We start from the raw sequence: 18,575 nt of genomic DNA, 5'->3' as shown, positions 1-18,575 counted from the left end.
GATAACTTGCTGGTCTTGTCAGTTTTAAATATTAGATGAAAACAGTAAATTCTATTTTATATATTTAGAATCAGGATAATAACACATTGCTTTATGTAAAAACAACAAATGTGCATTGTTCCATTAGTGTATTTACAGCTCAGTGATAACATGTCAAGTAAAATGTAGTGTCAAGCTGCTTGCACTGTATTGTTGATACATAATCCCTTGTCATAGAAGCACATAAAAGCCAACAGCTGTTAAGTAACATCAAAAAAAGTGGACAAGGTAGACAAGATAATAGTAGAAGACGTTACAGTAATAGTCATACAGGATAGGATAGGTATTTTTCTATCAAAATAACCAAGGCTTGAGGGAAATGGGTGGAATTTCCAATTATGAACAAATATAACAGGTGTGTCCATCAAAAGTGTCAGCATTGAGCCTTTACAGAATGTGACTTGGTGAAGCAGGAAATTCAGTACTCTTGTCAGTCAACACTCAGAGGTCTGGCACTGGAACACCTACTGTGAATGGAATGCATTATTATGAATGTTATTAGATACACCTGTGACAGGTGTGAACACCTCACACAGCCGTTGTATGGAAAGTGTATTGTGTAAACAGTGGATTTAAGTCTCGATGAAGTGACACATGATGTTTGAACTCTCTGTAATGACTACTAGCCCTACTAGGGCTGGGATGCTTTTGTCCCGATTCGATTCTTTTATGATACATTGGTGCCGATTTGTATTGCGTTTTTCATTTATTGTATTCTAGAAGTATTGCGAAACAATAGTATTGAGTAATGCGATTTTCTTTTCCTTGATGTATCCTTGATTGATATGATGTAGTTGCCATCAGCTGTACCATTATAAACAGAAAATATTTAGGTGAGTCACAAAAATAAATCGATACATGGGAAAAGAATTGAATTTAAAAATCGTTGCAAATACATATAGTGACACATACATACATACATACATACATACATACCATTTTCGGTTATTTATTTTTCACCCCTAGAATCTACATAATTATACTACTTGGCCAAATGTTTGTGGAAAGCCAAACATTACACCCATAGAATGTGCACCAAAGTAACAATGCTTGTTTGGCTGTTCAAAGACAAAGTAAAACGCATATATACATGTCTAACTAATCTGTAGAGAAGACAGTTATAAATTGTTGCTTAGAGAAATGTATGTTTTATAGCATAAAGATGTCAAGTAAATGATGTTAGAATAAAAAGTGTTACTCACTACAACCAGGTTCACCCCTACTGTACACAAATGATTAATTATTTACACTAACTCTCCCATGAGTAAAAGAACTATGCTTTTCAAATATTTTGTGCCTGTATAGCTTTGGAGTTATAAGACCTCATCACTAATTGCTTACTGTGGCAAGAACAAATCCATTTTTGCAAAATAGATTCACAAAGATTACATTTTAGGAGAATTGGAGTCTGAACTCTGTTGCTGTTTTAAAATCACTAACAGCCTCTTAAAAATGCCCTACTTGCCCTTAGATAGGGATATGTTTTTATGTCTTTAAAAAAGCAATACTTTCATAAACACAAAAAAATTGTTCATAACCCTCACCCTTTTCATGCTTTGTTACAAATAGATAAATCATATGTTGTTAGGGGCTTATCATTTATGCATGCCTTTGGAATCTGTTTATCTGTAAAATCAGGACTTGATGAAGCACTTGGGTTTTCTATCCTTTTTTTTGCACCGTCTCTTCCAGCGGATTGAAAAATCTTGTGAATTCAGAGATCGCATTACCTGTTTTTCTGTACAAGTCTGTACAAGAACTCCCCAAAAAATGCTAATGTTTGTCTCCAGTGGATTTTTCCCCCCTAAAACGAAGCACCTTCTCTGTGTGACTGCTTGTCTGTTAATATTTCTATGAGTTGTGAGCTATTCAACCAAAGCGTTTTCCCTTCTTCCATAAATGAGAAACTACATGTTATACAGTAGAAATTGATATTGCTGCTGTAAGTTCGGTGTTGAAACTTCATGTCCTAAAGTGGTTTTTAGGCAATTTGCTCTAAGTCGTAATTACGGTGCTGCTATTCCAGTACTCAGATTCAAACCATTATGAACACAAAAGATGTGATCAATATAATCTCAAACAGACTGACAGACTTTTAATGGATACAGTTCTGGTTAAATATGTCTCATGAAGGCAGCCTTTACTCACATGTCCTTTGCAGGAATAAAATGTAAAGCACCAATTGATTTGTTCCACCAAAGTAAAGCCAATCTACTTGAACAAATCTTGTTAAAATCCTTATTGATTTCAGTCTCTAATATTGCATGTACTGATCTTTGTGTACACAAGCTGTCTATCATCAGCTGTTGTCTGTTTTCGGTGGGTTATGGTCAGTGACACATTATTATAGGCAACAACATCCTGGCAGTGATTTGCTCTGATGGTAGATTTTAATTAGGCGGTTGTTTGACTACTCTCCTGTAACCGGTGTCATTACAATATGCCACCTGGCTGCAAAATAATAAAGGCCCTGCCTCACTTATTAAACTTAAAAGGTCACGTAGGCTTTGAATGGGACGTTTTGAACTATTTTTGATTATGTGATGTTCTTGGTCTTCAAGTGGCTAAACTTGTGAGAACACAGTTGATAGACAACAAAATTGGACACCGTGAGAGTCTGCTTTATAGTTGTTTGAAAACTAGTGAATTATTTTGTGTTTTCTGCATTTCAAAACCATGTTGAGGAAAAGAAAACAGTTGGTTTGTTCTCATTTCAGATTTATGAATACCCAGTTGGACATTCTTTTGGACTTAACACTGCAATCATGATTTCAGTTAAAGGCACAATTAATCTGGATCTATAATTTAAAAAGGCACCAACCACAACCTGGCAAACCAGCCCAGTCTCATAAGAGGCATATTCTCTGATATACTAACTGTACTGACTGTCCATTTCTGAGTGCAAAGTGGATCCATTTATTGGGTCTTAAAGGGTAACTACCGTTTTTTTCAACCTGGACCCTATTTTCCTGTTTTTGTGTCTAAGTGACTGATGGAAACATTTTTTTTTAAAATTGGTCCAGTATTAAGTGAGATTGCTGCAGTCGGCAGTGGCAAAACAAGCTACAATGTAAGTTAATAGGGCAATTGTCCAGCTTGTATTTACCTTCACAAAAGTGATCGTTTTGCCACTGACAGGCTCAGATTAATATTCTAATTGTCTGACAACATTATGGAGAGGATCCCTTCAGAGATAGCCCTTTAAACCCTCTTTGAGACCTTTTTTGTTTAACCAGAAACAGCTCTGAAGTTGCTAGCGCTAAACCCACCAGACTCCATTTAAAAGAAAATTAAAAGCCAACCTATTTTCACATATAAATCGGTAAACTATGTGTTTATTTCAACCAGAACTAGAGTTGTGATGGTTGGAAAAGTGGAAAGATGACCCAAAACGGCTTTTTATAGTTTTATTTTGTATCTGTCGACTTTGAATAAAGTGTATTTTACAATGCTAAAATTACTGTTTATTTACATGGAGTCTTGTGGGTTTAGCGAATGCGATTTTGGGAATGTTTTTAATGCTCAAAAAAAGGATCTTACTCTTTAACAGAAAGGTCGACCTCCTTAGAAATCCTTTCCATAATGTTGTCAGACACTTAGAATATTAATATGAGCCTGTCAATGGCAAAACGAGCACTTTTGTGAAGGTAAATACAAGCTGGACAATTGCCCTATTAATTTACATTATAGCTTGTTCTGCCGCTGCCGACTGCAGCGATCTCGCTTAATGCTGGATCATTGTCAAAGATTGTTGTTCCAATCAGTCACTTAAAAGTGTCATAAAAACATAGGAAAATATGGTCCAGGTTGAAAAAACGGTAGTTACCCTTTTATGCAGAAAAGATGCACAGTAGTTGATGTTATGTTATTTATAAGATATTAATAAGAGCAAAAACACAATAACCAGGGAAATGCTTTGCTGCATAGTGTAACACCATCTCCAGAACCCACCTCGTTTTTGCTCTACGCTTCAGGGGATTTGATTATTGTGAGAACACCTTTCCTTTTCCTCTTGTCGCCAAATTAATTCACCATGGTGGCATCCTTGATGGGAGGAAAGGCTTTGATGTTGTTGGACACCTACTGAGGAGATGTAATGTTCTTCTGTGGGCTCTTGCACTTCAAGAACATCATCAATGAATCATCCTTTGCACTGTCTCAGCAAATCAAATGCATCTTGCATCTCTCACCTCGCCAGCCTGTTTGAGTCACAAAGACTGAGCGATACCTTTTGATCTTATTCAGTAAACACAGGTTGGACTGGGCAGATTCTGGCACCGGATCAGGTCACGGGATGAGGAGAAACCAGATTTCTTTTTGAAATATGGTTTCTATTTGATATATAGTGCAGCAGAAACATTTGCATTTTGGAGCACTTTCAATTTCTGTAGAAACACATTTCTTTCTATTGTTATCTACTCCATCTATAACACTCAATGAATATAAGCTTTTTATTAAAAGGGAAAAGAGGGAAAAAAGAGGAAGATTAACAACCGATAGAGAACAAAATAATGATGCATTGAGCATCAGTAGCATCCTTTATCAGTAGTTTCCTTTGTGTATTGAGGACACAACAGCCCGAAAAGACAGTCAGTCAAAAGACAGTCCAATTTTTCGTCATTGTTAAACTGGGACCTGAACGTGTGCTCTTCAAAGAGATTGGTTAGAGTTAGGGTTGGGCGATATGATGGCCTATACTGTATAGGAAGGTAAATATGGTGCAAAATGTGAGAGCTTGTAGAATACGATGTGAGAACTTGCAGAACAAAAAATCTGAACTTGTATGTTTAAAATTTGCACTTGTAATTCACACACGCGATCTGAATTTGAAGTCACACAAAGAAAAAAAAAACAAGAGCTTGTAAAAAAAAATCTGAACTTCTAAGTTGAAATTTGCACTTGTAGAAAATGTTCACACACCTGTATTCTGAATGTGAAGTCACAGAAAAAATATTCACAAATGTGTAGATTGATATTTACATGAACACGACAGCTGCAAACTTGTAATGCAACATTTGGAGCTCACCAACAGTGTTTGTTTGACTGTTAAAAAGTGTTTAGATAATTAAAATGTATTTATTTAGTGTGCTGGCTTGTTAGTTGGCTAACACTAGCTTGCTATTCCACCAAGCTTCCATGCTACATAAATAAGCCGGACAGAGTTGTCCCTCATGTCCCTCATTACAAGTTTGCAGCTGTCATTGTGTTCATGTAAATATCAATCTACACATTTGTGAATATTTTTACAGATATGTGAAAATTTTCTACAAATGCAAATTTCAACTTAGAAGTTCCAATTTTTTTATTACAAGCTCTCATTTTGTTCTGCAAGTTCTCACATTGTATTCTACAAGCTCTCACATTTTGCACCATATTTACCTTCATACATATACCGTGTGGCGGTAGAAATGTGTCTACCGTTAGAGATTTCAAGTAGGTCTATTGGTGGGCCCACAGTACTAAAGGACTCACCTACAACATGACACACTCTTGAATCGGTCGCAGTTGGGTTACTTTAATAGGCACCAAATTTACTTGGTTAGGTTCAGCAGGCAAAGCTACTAAGTTGATTGATTGATTGATATATTTTATTTTGAACATGTAAATAAAATAAAACATCAGAAAATAATAGTAATAAAAAAAAGTTAAAAAATAAAACTCCATTTCCAGTACTTAAAGACCTCTACATGCAAAAAGGAGTAGGAAGAAGTAAAACTTATGTACTCCTACCCCTTTGTACCCTTTCTATCATAATAAATGAGTTAGCTACAAAATAATAATAATAAGTTAAGTTTAGGCACAAAAACCTGCTTGGTTAGGTTTAGGAAAAGATCATGGTTTGGGTTGAAATATCCAGGAAGTTATCTCAGGGGGCATGTCGTGTAGCCTGCGAGACTGTATTTTGATCCTTCTCAGAGATTTGGCAATACTGTTTCCATCGCAGGTGCTATTCTCACGTGATCTTGCAATCTCACAAATCCAGCTGCCTCCCAAGGTAATGTGATTTGGGCAGACATGGAAGAGAGTGAAGTTGTAAATACAGAGCATGATACAGAGCAAGAGGAGGCATCCCAACCTTTAAAAAAAACTTGAAAATATTGTTCTTATTTGTATTGAAGCTGGAGTTACATGTAGATGACAACCAGACATTTGCACACTGTAGTTTATTTTGACAGTGTTTTGTCAGTTGTTTTTTTTTAAATGAAAGCTGAGAGAAAACCCTGCAGGAAAAGTCAAGTCTTTTTTTTCTTTTGGTGATAGAAGATTTTGGCCATATCACCCACCTCTAGTTAGAGGGGACGATGGTGATCACAAAACCTCTTCTGCCTGCAATGAGTCCTGTCTCCCTCTGCTACCGCCTCCACCAACAACCATCACTTTCCCTCAACTGCACCTCAAGTGAAATTGATGAAAGTTAATGAAAACCTGACAGATGAGTGTTCTTTTGAGCAACAAAGAAAAGGTGTGTTTCACGCAGTGTTTAAGGGAAGTTATCACTGAGTGGCTGATGGGTCACAAACAAACAAGTAGACAAACAGGGAGACAGGCAAACAGCTGCTTAGTTTACATACAGGCAGAATGAGAACAAGATAAAAATACAGTTCTAAAGATAGGCAGGCAACACACCAGCTGTTCTACGCAGACAGGTAAACGGATCATTCCTTTAAAGACAAGCCGGAGAATTTAAATCAAGGTGATAATCCTTGACAACATAGATATTGATATGCTCCCATTAAAAGCACACCAGAGACTACAAAACCAGCTTTACTCTATAAAGAATTTCTTAAAATTGCATTGCATGTCAATTCTAAGGTGCGGTCCTCTCCAGTTGACTCTCTGTCAATCCTGCAAATCCTATGCTGAATTGTCTATTTTACAAACATTAGCTGTGCTTTGTGTGGTTGACATTGGACGATGATGACGTTTGGCTTTGGGTCGCTGATCAGGATCGGGGGGGTCAGAGGTAACACAGAGGAAAAGGTGAAGATGACTATCAGATACAACCTATGGCTATGATCCCGACTACATGGACAAGCAAGACCATCTCTGCGTCCATCACCATCTATACATCAGAGGGGGCACCGAGGCAAGCAAGGGGGTAACTTTGGGATCAACATTGGGGGGTTGAGATCTCCACTTTTGAGCAAAATTGAAATTTTGAACGTCAAACACTTTTTTTGCATTGTGGTGAATTTTTCTGCAACAATGTTTGCCTTTTCTGCATCAGTTTATGGTGCAAATGTCTTTAATTATGCAAAGGAAATTATACTAGGTTGTTGAGGTGATTGCACTGGCCAGTTTTGATTATTGGGGGGGGGTTGTAATCCCCAATCCTCCCTGTAAATTACACCTATGGAGGAATTGAACACAGACTGCAACTTCTCTGCTGGGCATTCTGCTAGCCAGTGTGCAGGCGTCGAACAGTGAGCTGGTTGGCCTCCGTGCCTGCATCGGTTTCCAGCGGGATTTCGGAAGCTGTGGTACTTTTCACTAGTATTGTACCTTGTATGATTTCATGTGACAAATAAAATTGATTGATTTATTATTGCTTCTGTATTAATGCATATTTACATTATACATAAAGCGTCCACAGCATTTCATTGGAGACATATGACAGATAAATCTACACATTTTAATTAACGACAACAGAGAGACAAGAAGGTATTTATAATGAGGCAATAATGATTAGGTTCTGAACAAGTATAGTACAAAACAGATTTATTTTTCTGAACAACACACTCACTAATGGCAGCATAATGGTGGTGTGAGATGTGCCCTTTTCATAAATTAATGAATGATTTGTTTTCTGCAAAACTCATCTACAATGTGTCTTGAGGCTAAGACCCTTGGTCTGATCAGTAATGTGATTTGTGTGGTGCATGCATGGCCTTATGCCATGGCATTATCCAAACCCATCAATTAACAGCAGACCATTATAATTTTAGCAGGAGGTGGAGGTGTTTGTGAGGGCAGTGAGTCAAAAGGGGAAACTGACTGAGTGATTGAACAGCATTAGTACTTGGATGAGGAAGGAATGCATCGATGAAATGTAAAGGTGATGACTGCTTTACATTGCAAGCACATATATTCTGCCTATCACAGTTCTTTGTTCCAACATGGGATTGTTGATCTATACAAGTTATTCCTATGAATTATTTCCATTGTATAATACATTGCAACCACATACCGGTAGTCATGTATGAGAAGGATTAGACAGTCTAACACTGGCTCTGCAATTAGATTATAATATTAAAACGCATATCAAGAAACATTGAACACACCACTGGTTAACATTTTAATTAGTTTGAAGTCACTGCTGATGGAAGCTGAAACTCATGTCAATACACAACTAAACCAGTGGTTCCCAACCATTTTGGCTTGTGAACAAACCGTTAAAAACAAAGCAGTGTCTACTTTCGACCACGTCTCCAAGCATTGCATGGCTACTAGTTGAGACCATAATTTTTAAAAGGCCTTAAATGCCTACAATTCACAAGAAAAAAGTAAATATTAGAGGAATGTCTTAACATTACTTTGGGTAGCAGACTCTATTTGCTGCTCCACTATCCTGTTAATCTTCTGGAGACCGATCAGGTTTAACCTGCAATCTTTTGTGAGGGTCCCGGTACATAGGTTAGGAACCACTGGACTAAATGTACTCCTAGATTAGTCAGGATGTAAACAAAATTGGTGCAGTTTTGGTACATCTTGAAAACCACTAGTGTTTTTTATAGCTATATTTCACTTTTGCAAAATGTTGTTAAACTGATGTCACAGAAGAAGTGCTGAGGTCCGAGCATAGACAAGCCCATGTCAATAGAGCATGCTGCCAAAAGTTAAACAATGGCTTCACAGGACCCTGTCTGGCTGTGCTTGTAACAAAATTACAGAGATGAAAATGGCAGCTCACAGGAAGTGGAGGAGCGCTGCGCCAAGTGGTGAGACTATCAGCAGTGCATGATGTGTGACTACACAGAGGAACAGGGCCTCTGGAGGACAAACTAATACCTCCTGTCCATTCAGTCACAAGATAGCTTCATTGCATCAGTGCTAGGATTCTCAGATGACTTGCTCAAGGCCTGTTTGATTTGTTGCCAATGCAACAACCTTTTGGACATCCATCAAGGGTGGGGGATAAGACCTGTGTGACTGAATTACAGACTTTAATGCAAGTAATTTCAGAGGGTTGAGGCAGGCAAGAAGTCTCAGGCAACAACTGCAAGTTATCATCTAAAACAGGTGACTAGGAGCAGAAAACACCAGTGACAGCTGGTGGACAGGTGAATAATTGCAGGTCTGAAACAACTTGAGAGGTTCAAAACTACACACATCTCTCCTATTGAAATGAGACCAACACTGTTTTCTCATTGTAAATTGCTCAGCTAAATATAAATATACAGTAGATGTATGAGTCCATGTTAGAGCCAACTCTAATGTGTTAAGGCCCCGAGTAAATCATTGATTATTAGAGTAGAAACTGCCAATATCCAGTGAACTTAGCTGTGAGGGTTTTAATGCCAGCCATATCATTTTTAACTCAACATTAGTGAGTGATGTGGATCTGCAGCAGCCACCTTGGAGAGCTTGGGCTGATACAGGCTAGTGACAGAGTTTACCGCAGGGCCCATACGTCATCCTGGGTTGACAACCACTATCCATCATTCTTCCCAGGGAAGCAGGCATATTGGACATTTCATGCGTGGCTAAAAGACAAAATACATCACAACAGAATAATGCGTAAATGAATGCAAGTCCCTTTTGGGCTTCTCTAAGGATTCACAAATCAAAACGTGACAATTTAAAGCCACAAACCAGCCTCTAGCCACATAGTCTGTGTAATATTTTACTGATCTACGCTTCACCTTGGGAATTAAATTATAAAGGAGTCATAAATGTGCCCTCAAAAAGGCAAAAGGTGTCCTCTAAGTCACAAATCCCATTTGTCCTTATTATTGCATTTTCAAAGAGGACTTGTGGATCCACATGGTTGGCTTTTTTCTCTTCCTCAACGTTGTCTGTTTTTTCGGTGGATATTTGTCCGTATTTGCAGTGTACAGTGACCTATTTCTCAGAACATCTGGCAAGGCTATACAAAATGAAATCACTCCCTTCTTCATGTACCCTCACCCTAAAGAACGTGTCTTTTAATCACAATCCTTCTGAACAAACACTGCTTGGGAAAATTATTATAAAATATACTAAATGAATTGACTGTTGTAGTGCTTTTAAGTCATAAAATCCATCTTCAAAGAGTGAAAGCGTTTAGGCACATTTCATCAACTTAATAACTTATATTAATTAGCTTTGCAAGACAAAAGTGAGGTAATTGTGAATACTTAGTACGCCATCACCCAAAAACGAACAGTCGCCGAGCACCGCTATCGAAAAAAAATAAAAATAAATACCTCAACAATCCTTACTTTTCACATTGTAGAGCTACTTGTGATTCCATAAAAGACATTTAGCCACTATGTAGTATATGACACTTTTATTTGATAATTCAAGCAGGAGCATGTTGCAGTTAACTTGTTGGAAATAATAAATCTGCATACTCCCACACACTTTTCTCTTTTTTGGTCGATCAGACATTGACCTTTATCAGGATCAGTTAGCTTTAAACTGCCAGTTTAGTTTTTTGCAATTAAGTGAACTAAAAACAAGAGAATGGTCTGGCACAAAGTACATTAGAGTAAGTCTGAAAATAGTTTTTTTACTTATTTAATCAAGATGAAATTGGAATGGAAATCTAACCAAATCACGACATTCCCTCCCCTACCTAAAAGCCACTGGGACAATCATTTGCAAAAGGTTAAAGGAGACCTCTCTCTACAGACTATTTCTCAGTGGCAGAAAACCATTCTAACATCTGTGCTCAAAATGTTGAGCTTGCTTTCTTACTGCAAATCAGTGTAAAAGCATCAATGGCATGCCTAGAATATAAACATGTTAGTCAGGCTACATCAGTCAATGTTAGAGCCATCTGTGATGTGTACAGCCTTGACTAAATCTACAGGTACAGGTTTCTCTCAGTGCATCTTATATGTTTTACCATCTCCATTTTGAAAAAAGGCAGGAGGAAGTCAATGCAATGGAAAGTTACTTGCACAAAATAAATTGACTGTTCCAGTGCCTCCTTTTTCTATTTTCCAGCTTCAAGCTAGGTTTACCACTGTGACCAAAACAAATTGTACAACACTAACGTTGAGTCATGCTACAAAGACCTTTGTTCCACAATGTCAGCTTTATGATTGTGGGTAGTTTCTTAGAGTGTACTAAACAACTTCTTGCAGGTTTTCACATCGTTGACACAGACCAGGCAGGCTGCCATTTGTTTCCTACCCTCAACCCCAGCCGTTTGAGTCCTCATCTCAAATTTTTGTTGTATAGAAGAGAGTTTCCATGTCCTTGTTCGCGGAACATCGTATCCTTAATTAAACTACACTTACTAAGCTGTTGAGCACCAGGATTATTCTGCATGGTTGTGACATTTTGTGTGTGGCTATACTCCCGTGGGTTCCTCTCACATTTGGAAAGCTGCTTACCTATTCTGACAGCATGGCAGACTTTAAGCCAAAGCATATAACACCACCCTTTAAAATCAGTCAACGTTGAAATGAAATCAAACAAAAGATACATAATAGGACAAAAGGTTCCAACTGGCTGGTGAGAGAAGATGGTTAAATGAAAGCATTATTTTTCTGAACCACTGGCCTCACCTTCAAACTAGGATTAGCAAAGAGAGAAGATGCAAAGACGGACAGAAAGGCAGCGAGATGGAATGATGAGAAATTTAGAGAAAAGTTGAAATTATAAAACAATAATTCAAAATGTAATCAGTATAAAGGTTTTGTATATAGCATCAGTACTAGAGATGCACCGATTGACCGGCTGGTGACCGGAATTGGCCGATTTTCACTTGATCGGCCATGACCGGCGACTGGCCGGTCAGTCTGACCTATGCCGATTTTATGCCGGTCAAATGCTGTAAATAAATAACATTGTAAAAGCTACCATACACAATGCATAGGAATTATATACTCTATAGGCTAGCAAATAACAATAAACCCACTATTAATTACATTATCTTAATGCAGTGTAACTACTGTAGCATGTAAATAATGCACATAAAATACAAACGTGAGCAAGGGCATTCAACAGTCGCCATTATATCGAATCTGCTAAAATCGGTATCGGCAGGTCAAACTCAAAGTAAAATCGGAAATCGGAATCGGCCTAGAAAATTGTAATCGGTGCATCTTTAATCAGTACTACAAAAATATAGCTCAGTGCATTATGATATGGATAATAATAAGCAAATGTTAGGACATTTTTAGTGCAAGGTGTGAAATAGTGGTAAAGACATAATAAATAAAAGTGCAAAGAAATTGGCTTTTCTCTGCTGGTTTAGGAGCGGGCGTAACGTGGCTGATAATGAGGAAATGCTGTTGTGGTCACTCTCTTGATGTGTGATTTACAGTAAAAGCTTTATTGAGTCTGAATTGATCAGTGGAGCCATGTGTTTGGCACTATACCTTTTATTAGACATCACAGAAAGGATAAGGCATTGTGTGATGGATGGAGAGGAGACCTTTGATGTTACCTCTTAGTTAACAAACTCTCATCTGACAAACATCACCAAATTTAATACAAGGACAATACAGATATAAAGATCTAAAATCTCTCTCTGCACCAAGTTCATTTCCCACAGTATTCATGTGAAATGATTGTCGAAAGGCAGAAAAACAACCTGAACATGTTGACATTGCAACCGGAGCCTGGAGACAAATGTGGAACAAAACACATAAACGTGTAGAGGAGCAACAGCGTGACTTGAATCCACATCAACATACAGCTGTGAAAAATATGGCACGTATTATTTAAAATTATGTGAAAAGTCACAACAAAGTTAAAACAAACTACTCATTAGTCATTTCATTATTTATGTATTTTTTGATCTGTGTTGTTATGAATCACACTACCACCCCTAGAGTGGAATACTTTTTCCTTTTAAGAACTCCTCATATGGTAATACATTGGTCCATAAATACGTAAATGTCAAAGTCGGTATGGTTGCATTATAGGTTCCTGGTGTTGCCCTTCTGTTATAGTCTGCATAACAAATGGCTTTTATATGTTATAATGCAGTGTCGGCTGACAATGGACTTTAAGTAGTAAGGTAAAATAATGAGTCGATTCACAGTACATTGCATAGTCTTTGAAAACTGTTCTATTTTCTTCACATGGAAACAATAAATCTATATCAGACCATAGATTTCGTGCACCAGAGTACGTTGTTGTTTTTGTATAAAACAGTTCTATAAACTCAATGACTTCATGTTCTTTAAATTGTTATTCTCATGCCAGATAGAGTATTGAGTTTTAGTATTTATGTTTTGTTTGCCTACATTATGCACCACATTCATGTTTTAAGGTGTGGTTGATCCTTTCAAAAATGTATGTTTTAGGAAAAAGTAAATATTCATCATTATGAAAGATCATTATATTTCCTCCAAAATGTTACAAATGGCAGTTGCAGCTCATGATGAAGTAACTGCCACCCAGTAAGGTCACTCTAGCAATCTTTCTGTGAAAAATCTGGTAATATTTTCTAAAATTTTTAAATGTCTAATTCTGAAATTACTTCACTCAGTCAATAGCAAATACTTCCATAAATGTGTAAACATAAACTTTTAACTGCCTTCAATCAAATTACTTCTGCTGCATTCTCCCTGTTTATTTCACCATAGATCAATAAAGTTAACTCTCCTTTCACACACACACACACACACACAAACACAAGTTTCCCTCTTATTAGGCACCCTTGGCTCCTCGCCTCCCTACTCCCCTACTCTGTTTTGCCCTTCTCTACACATTTGATAATTCATGGGTGAGAAGAGAGACTCTGGGCACATTAGCAAAGGAGTCACCAGGAGTTCACGTTGAGAGAAGAAAGACATATATCCATGACCTCCAGCAATGATCTGTGGATGGCACGGCCAAATCTCTATAGGGTATCTTTGGGTTTTATTTCCATATGTCTGATTCAGAAAGAAAAGATAAAATCTCCATAAAATGTTCATAGATTATGTTTCCTGAAGAAATGTAGGCATCAAACTGAACATAAAAGTACTTAAAAAAACCCTTGAATGCAAGTAACTCAAGGATTTTGTGCACCGTTAGATCAAACTCCATATTGGGAGCTTCTGGAGGTCATTAAGTAAGTAATTAAACTTTATTTATATAGCACTTTTCAAAAGAGTAGTTAGTGCTTTAGAAGGAGAAAAGAGTAGCACAATATCACTAAATAAAAACAATGTAATATGTATATACTGTGAACGTAAACCACTCTATCGACCCATGTTCTCTCTTGTTCCCCTTTGTTACATGGAAGCACAATAACCACCACATTTAGACAGATATTAAAAAGTGTATTTGCACGGTAATGTGCCTTTTGATATGGTTTGTTGAAATGCTCTCCCTCACTGGAGGAAAATTAGTAAAACCTGCTCAGAAATAATTCAAGAAATGGCAGGGTAAATTCTCCAGCAACAAAAAATTAATTAAGCTAGGATAATCAAACTGTTATCACTCACATGGAGTTAATCAGTAGATAAAAGAATAGTTGTAAATATTTAATCAGTGTCTTCCTCTCTCCATTTGACGCAGACTCAATGTTTTGAGGCCACAGCTATATTCTTACATAAATTAATTTCTTAATTGTGATGATTTAAGTCTCCAAATTGGAGAGAGTTCATTTCAGGCTGGTGACACACAGACCTGATGCTCATCATATACTTGATGAATGAAAGCAGACAGACAGACAGGGGCGTGTCATTTTTTTTGGATACAAGGATCCCTTGCTGCATGTCAAACCCCATGTTTCCTGTCTGTATCTTGACTATCAATGGTCTAATAAAGGCAAAAATCAGGCAAAGGCAAAAAAAACAAGCTTTAAAGGGTTAGGCAGACAGACTGACGAATAAAGTTAATGAAAGAGACAAAGAGAGGGATTTAAAAGCAGACAATAAAATACCCAAGGAGCATTTTTTTTTTTTTTTTAGAAAGAATTACTGAAGTTACATCAAAATTCTGTTCCAACACACATTTACAATTTAAAAAAAAAAAAGACAGTTTTTTATATTATCTTTTAATCAGCTAATTAGGAGAGCGAGATTGAGAGAAATAAATGAGACTCACAGATATTAAAGATTAACGGTCTCTGTCTCCATTTCCCCTTCTTTATAGTTCTGATTAGAAGACTCTAAATAAGACGCTATTCCATTAACCTTCTGGATACAGTTAAGGGCAGACTTTTTCAAGCAGTCTCTCGGTTTAAAAAATACGTTTTTTTGTCCCCTTTTCACTGCCAAGGTTTTGGATGATTTAATTTATTATATATAAAACATATTGGGATAAACAGTGAATATTAATTCCTTTTTTTTTTTTCCTGGGCAACCTTAATAGTAGAACACAGAATAACAGAAATTGTAGAACACAAATAGGTGTTCTAAACATTGTCGCCCTGAAGATTAAAAGCTTTTTCTGTTGTTGAAAGTAAAATAAGTCACTCAGAGTACAGTAGATGTGTCAACTAAATGCTCAATATTGCTATTTAAATTTAGACTTTCATCTTCCACAAGTTCTCCAAGCCATACAAACATGAAATGACTTGCTCATGGTTATTTGCTCTCTTCCCACAGCCATTCTCTGTTCTGAAATATCCATCTAGCCTATCAAGTTGGCAAGGATGTCTGTTCCAATTTCTGAATGTTAAAGAAGCATCACTGTAATCTTTGTCACATCTTGTGCTTCTTTTAAAAGCAGAGTGCGCTCAATAATCGTACCTTGTGCAAAGCAATCACATCTGAGCACTACGTTTCAGGCGGGAGGTGTCACATGTTGAGGGTTAACAAGATAAAACATGATAAATTTACTGTCACAGACATCTCTCTTTCAATGTATTCTCATAACACTTAAGATAAAGGTTTTGTAATATCCAGTGCATCAATGAATAAGAAATGTCTGTCATTATCTGCACGTGATTCACTCAGATTGTGGGACAAACCGACTATGGTGGTTTTACAATAACGTAAAACCTTATCCTCACATCATGTATTGTATTAAAAGGCTCTCCACAGTTGCTGCACCATAGAAAAAGAAAATCAGATGTTAATGGAATTTTTTTGCTCAGCATCCAGTTTAAAATATGCATTTGTGTTAAATATGGCAATTGAGATACAGTAGCTATGTCTGACAAACAAGTCTCCAAAAAAAATATGCAACATGGAAAAATAAATCCAAGGGGATTTTTGTGATCTTTGTTAGTGTTATCAGTTGCTGTTTTGTAAAACAGTTACAACTGACATTTTAGTAAGAGCTGACTGAATGAGGGCTGCATGAGTGGAAACAGGTTAGCAGGAGAACTTGCCAGACTTGTTTTTATTATTGTTACTTAATGGTGGAGGATCCACAGGGCCATGATTCCTCTGGAGCTCTGTCTCCTCTCACTGGAAAGAAGGCAAAAACTCAGATAAGATGTGACAGGCTGATAGCTGCTCACTGTGGATGCTTTGGAAAGCAAGACAGGCTCTGTTTGTCTGATGAGAAATGTTCTGGAGGAAGAGCGACGTGGCTGGGAGGTAGAGAAGGGGGGGAGAGAGAGAGAGAGCGAGGGAGAGAAGGAGGGCGGTACAAAATGAAAATGAAACAGCAAAGTGTAGGACTGTCTGGTGTGACCTTTTGCAAATAGATTGTTGTAAACTTGCTCATTTCTTTTCTGGAGAAATGATAGATAATGACCGTGCCATTCTGATTACAGTGTTTTATTTGTGGAGATGGATCTCGCTCATATGCACACACATAAATACTCACTGAAACACATGCACACCCACAAACTAACAATATGTGTCATGCATGCGGGCCAATTGTCAAGGTAAAGGTCAGGGCTGACAATGATTTGAAACCTTCTTTGCGATCTGCTGGCCATGACAAATACACAACATTATAGAGGGACGAAGGCAGAAAGGAAGCAGGGGAGGAAGAGATTTACGGAACAGGTTAAGGCGTAAATGAATAAGCTGCAGACCAAACGCTCTACATTTTTCAATAATTCATTACTTTTATGTATATATAATGTTAGTGACTTTTGTCAGTCATACTTTCAGCCATAAATCTTTTCTTCCTTCATCCTGGGAGGTGAGACTGTAAAACAGGCAGTGAAATAGAGAGTGGAGGATCTAGCTGACGTGAGACAGACAGCTGTTGGCTAAAAGCAGCACTGATGCCGTATGGAGATGCAAATAGACCTGACAATCTACGGGAGACGGCTGCCAATACACCCAACATGTCCTCCAGCCTCTATCTATATGACAGGCTATCCATAATTACTACTTTCTGCATTGAGCTATTATGATTTAGTCCATAAGGCTCTGCAACATTGATGGCAGTAGGTACCCTCAGGTATTAACTTGTCAAATGCCACTTTTTGTCAGGTGGTATGGCAGAGCCATCATTCTGTAATACTGACATAGCCTCATTGGCACACATGTAGCAGTATGAAATATTTTCACACATATATGTGTTGAAATATGTCTGTGCAACATGTTCTCACTCCCATCCCGTAAAATATGGACGTTTGGCCAGGTGCCTTTGGCGTTGTTATTGGACTACTGGCGTCACTTTTGACGCAGTTAGGTTAAGGAAAAGGTTGTGGGTGGGCTTACGTTTACATGACACGCGGGATGATGATTGGGTTTAGGAAAAACGGGACGGTTGGGTTTAGGAAAAGAAGAAAGCCACGGTTGGGTTTAGGAAAAGAAGAAAGCCACGGTTGGGTTTAGGAAACGTGATACGCGGGACATGATCCCCGGTCTCCTGGGTGAAAGTCCTGTGTTGTTTGACCCATCCACCAGCCCAACCAACCTCCTCAGGTGGTTTTTGAGCTTTCATACTACTCGCTACATAGTGCTACATCATCTTCAAACGCTGTGTAGCTGCAGCTCTCCCTAGTGCGTTCTACACACACGTTGAAGGGCGCTTTAACGTCGTATCGGACGCTGACAGCCACTGCCCAAACGTCCGTATTTTACGAGTTCGGAGTGAGTACGGGTTGGTCTGTGCATTGTGCAGTCCAGTGAACTGAACTTTAAAAAAATAAATAAATAAATAAACTCTTGTAAAGCCAACATTTGTTATACTAAATACATTTCCAAAGTCTGTTTCCGCATCCGTCGTAGCAGCTTTCCAGCCAACTGCCAAACACTCGGAGGCAAACATGATGAATTCCCATCCAGAGCTACTTATTGCTAAACGTCCTTTCCTGTGTGTTGAACTCTTCCTGAAATAATGTACCTGGGTATCACTCACCTGAATAGGGCTGCTGCACAACTAATTAGCAAATGTTTTGAATTAAACTGCATGAATGACTTTGGACATTTTTAGAACACAACACTATTTTTTATTATATATAAATACATTCTGCTGCTGCATAGAATCACTAAACAGAAAGTCAATAAATTCATGTTTCAATTCCCAGT

The 18,575-nt window shown here is 37.8% G+C and overlaps 1 long non-coding RNA gene across 1 annotated transcript; it reads left to right on the top strand.

Moving 5' to 3' along the window:
- Positions 1 to 972: 972 nt before the first annotated feature.
- On the top strand, positions 973 to 18,131 carry LOC118496134. The gene is made up of 3 exons (XR_004898598.1): positions 973 to 983; positions 3,282 to 3,288; positions 18,005 to 18,131. It is a non-coding gene; the product is annotated as an uncharacterized LOC118496134 (long non-coding RNA).
- The last annotated feature ends 444 nt before the right edge of the window (positions 18,132 to 18,575 follow it).

The sequence above is a fragment of the Sander lucioperca genome, chromosome 10 (genome assembly GCF_008315115.2).
Source record: "Sander lucioperca isolate FBNREF2018 chromosome 10, SLUC_FBN_1.2, whole genome shotgun sequence".
In the NCBI taxonomy this organism is placed as follows: domain Eukaryota; kingdom Metazoa; phylum Chordata; class Actinopteri; order Perciformes; family Percidae; genus Sander; species Sander lucioperca.
Note: the sequence above shows the minus strand (reverse complement) of the source record. Positions and strands in the feature narration are given on the sequence as shown.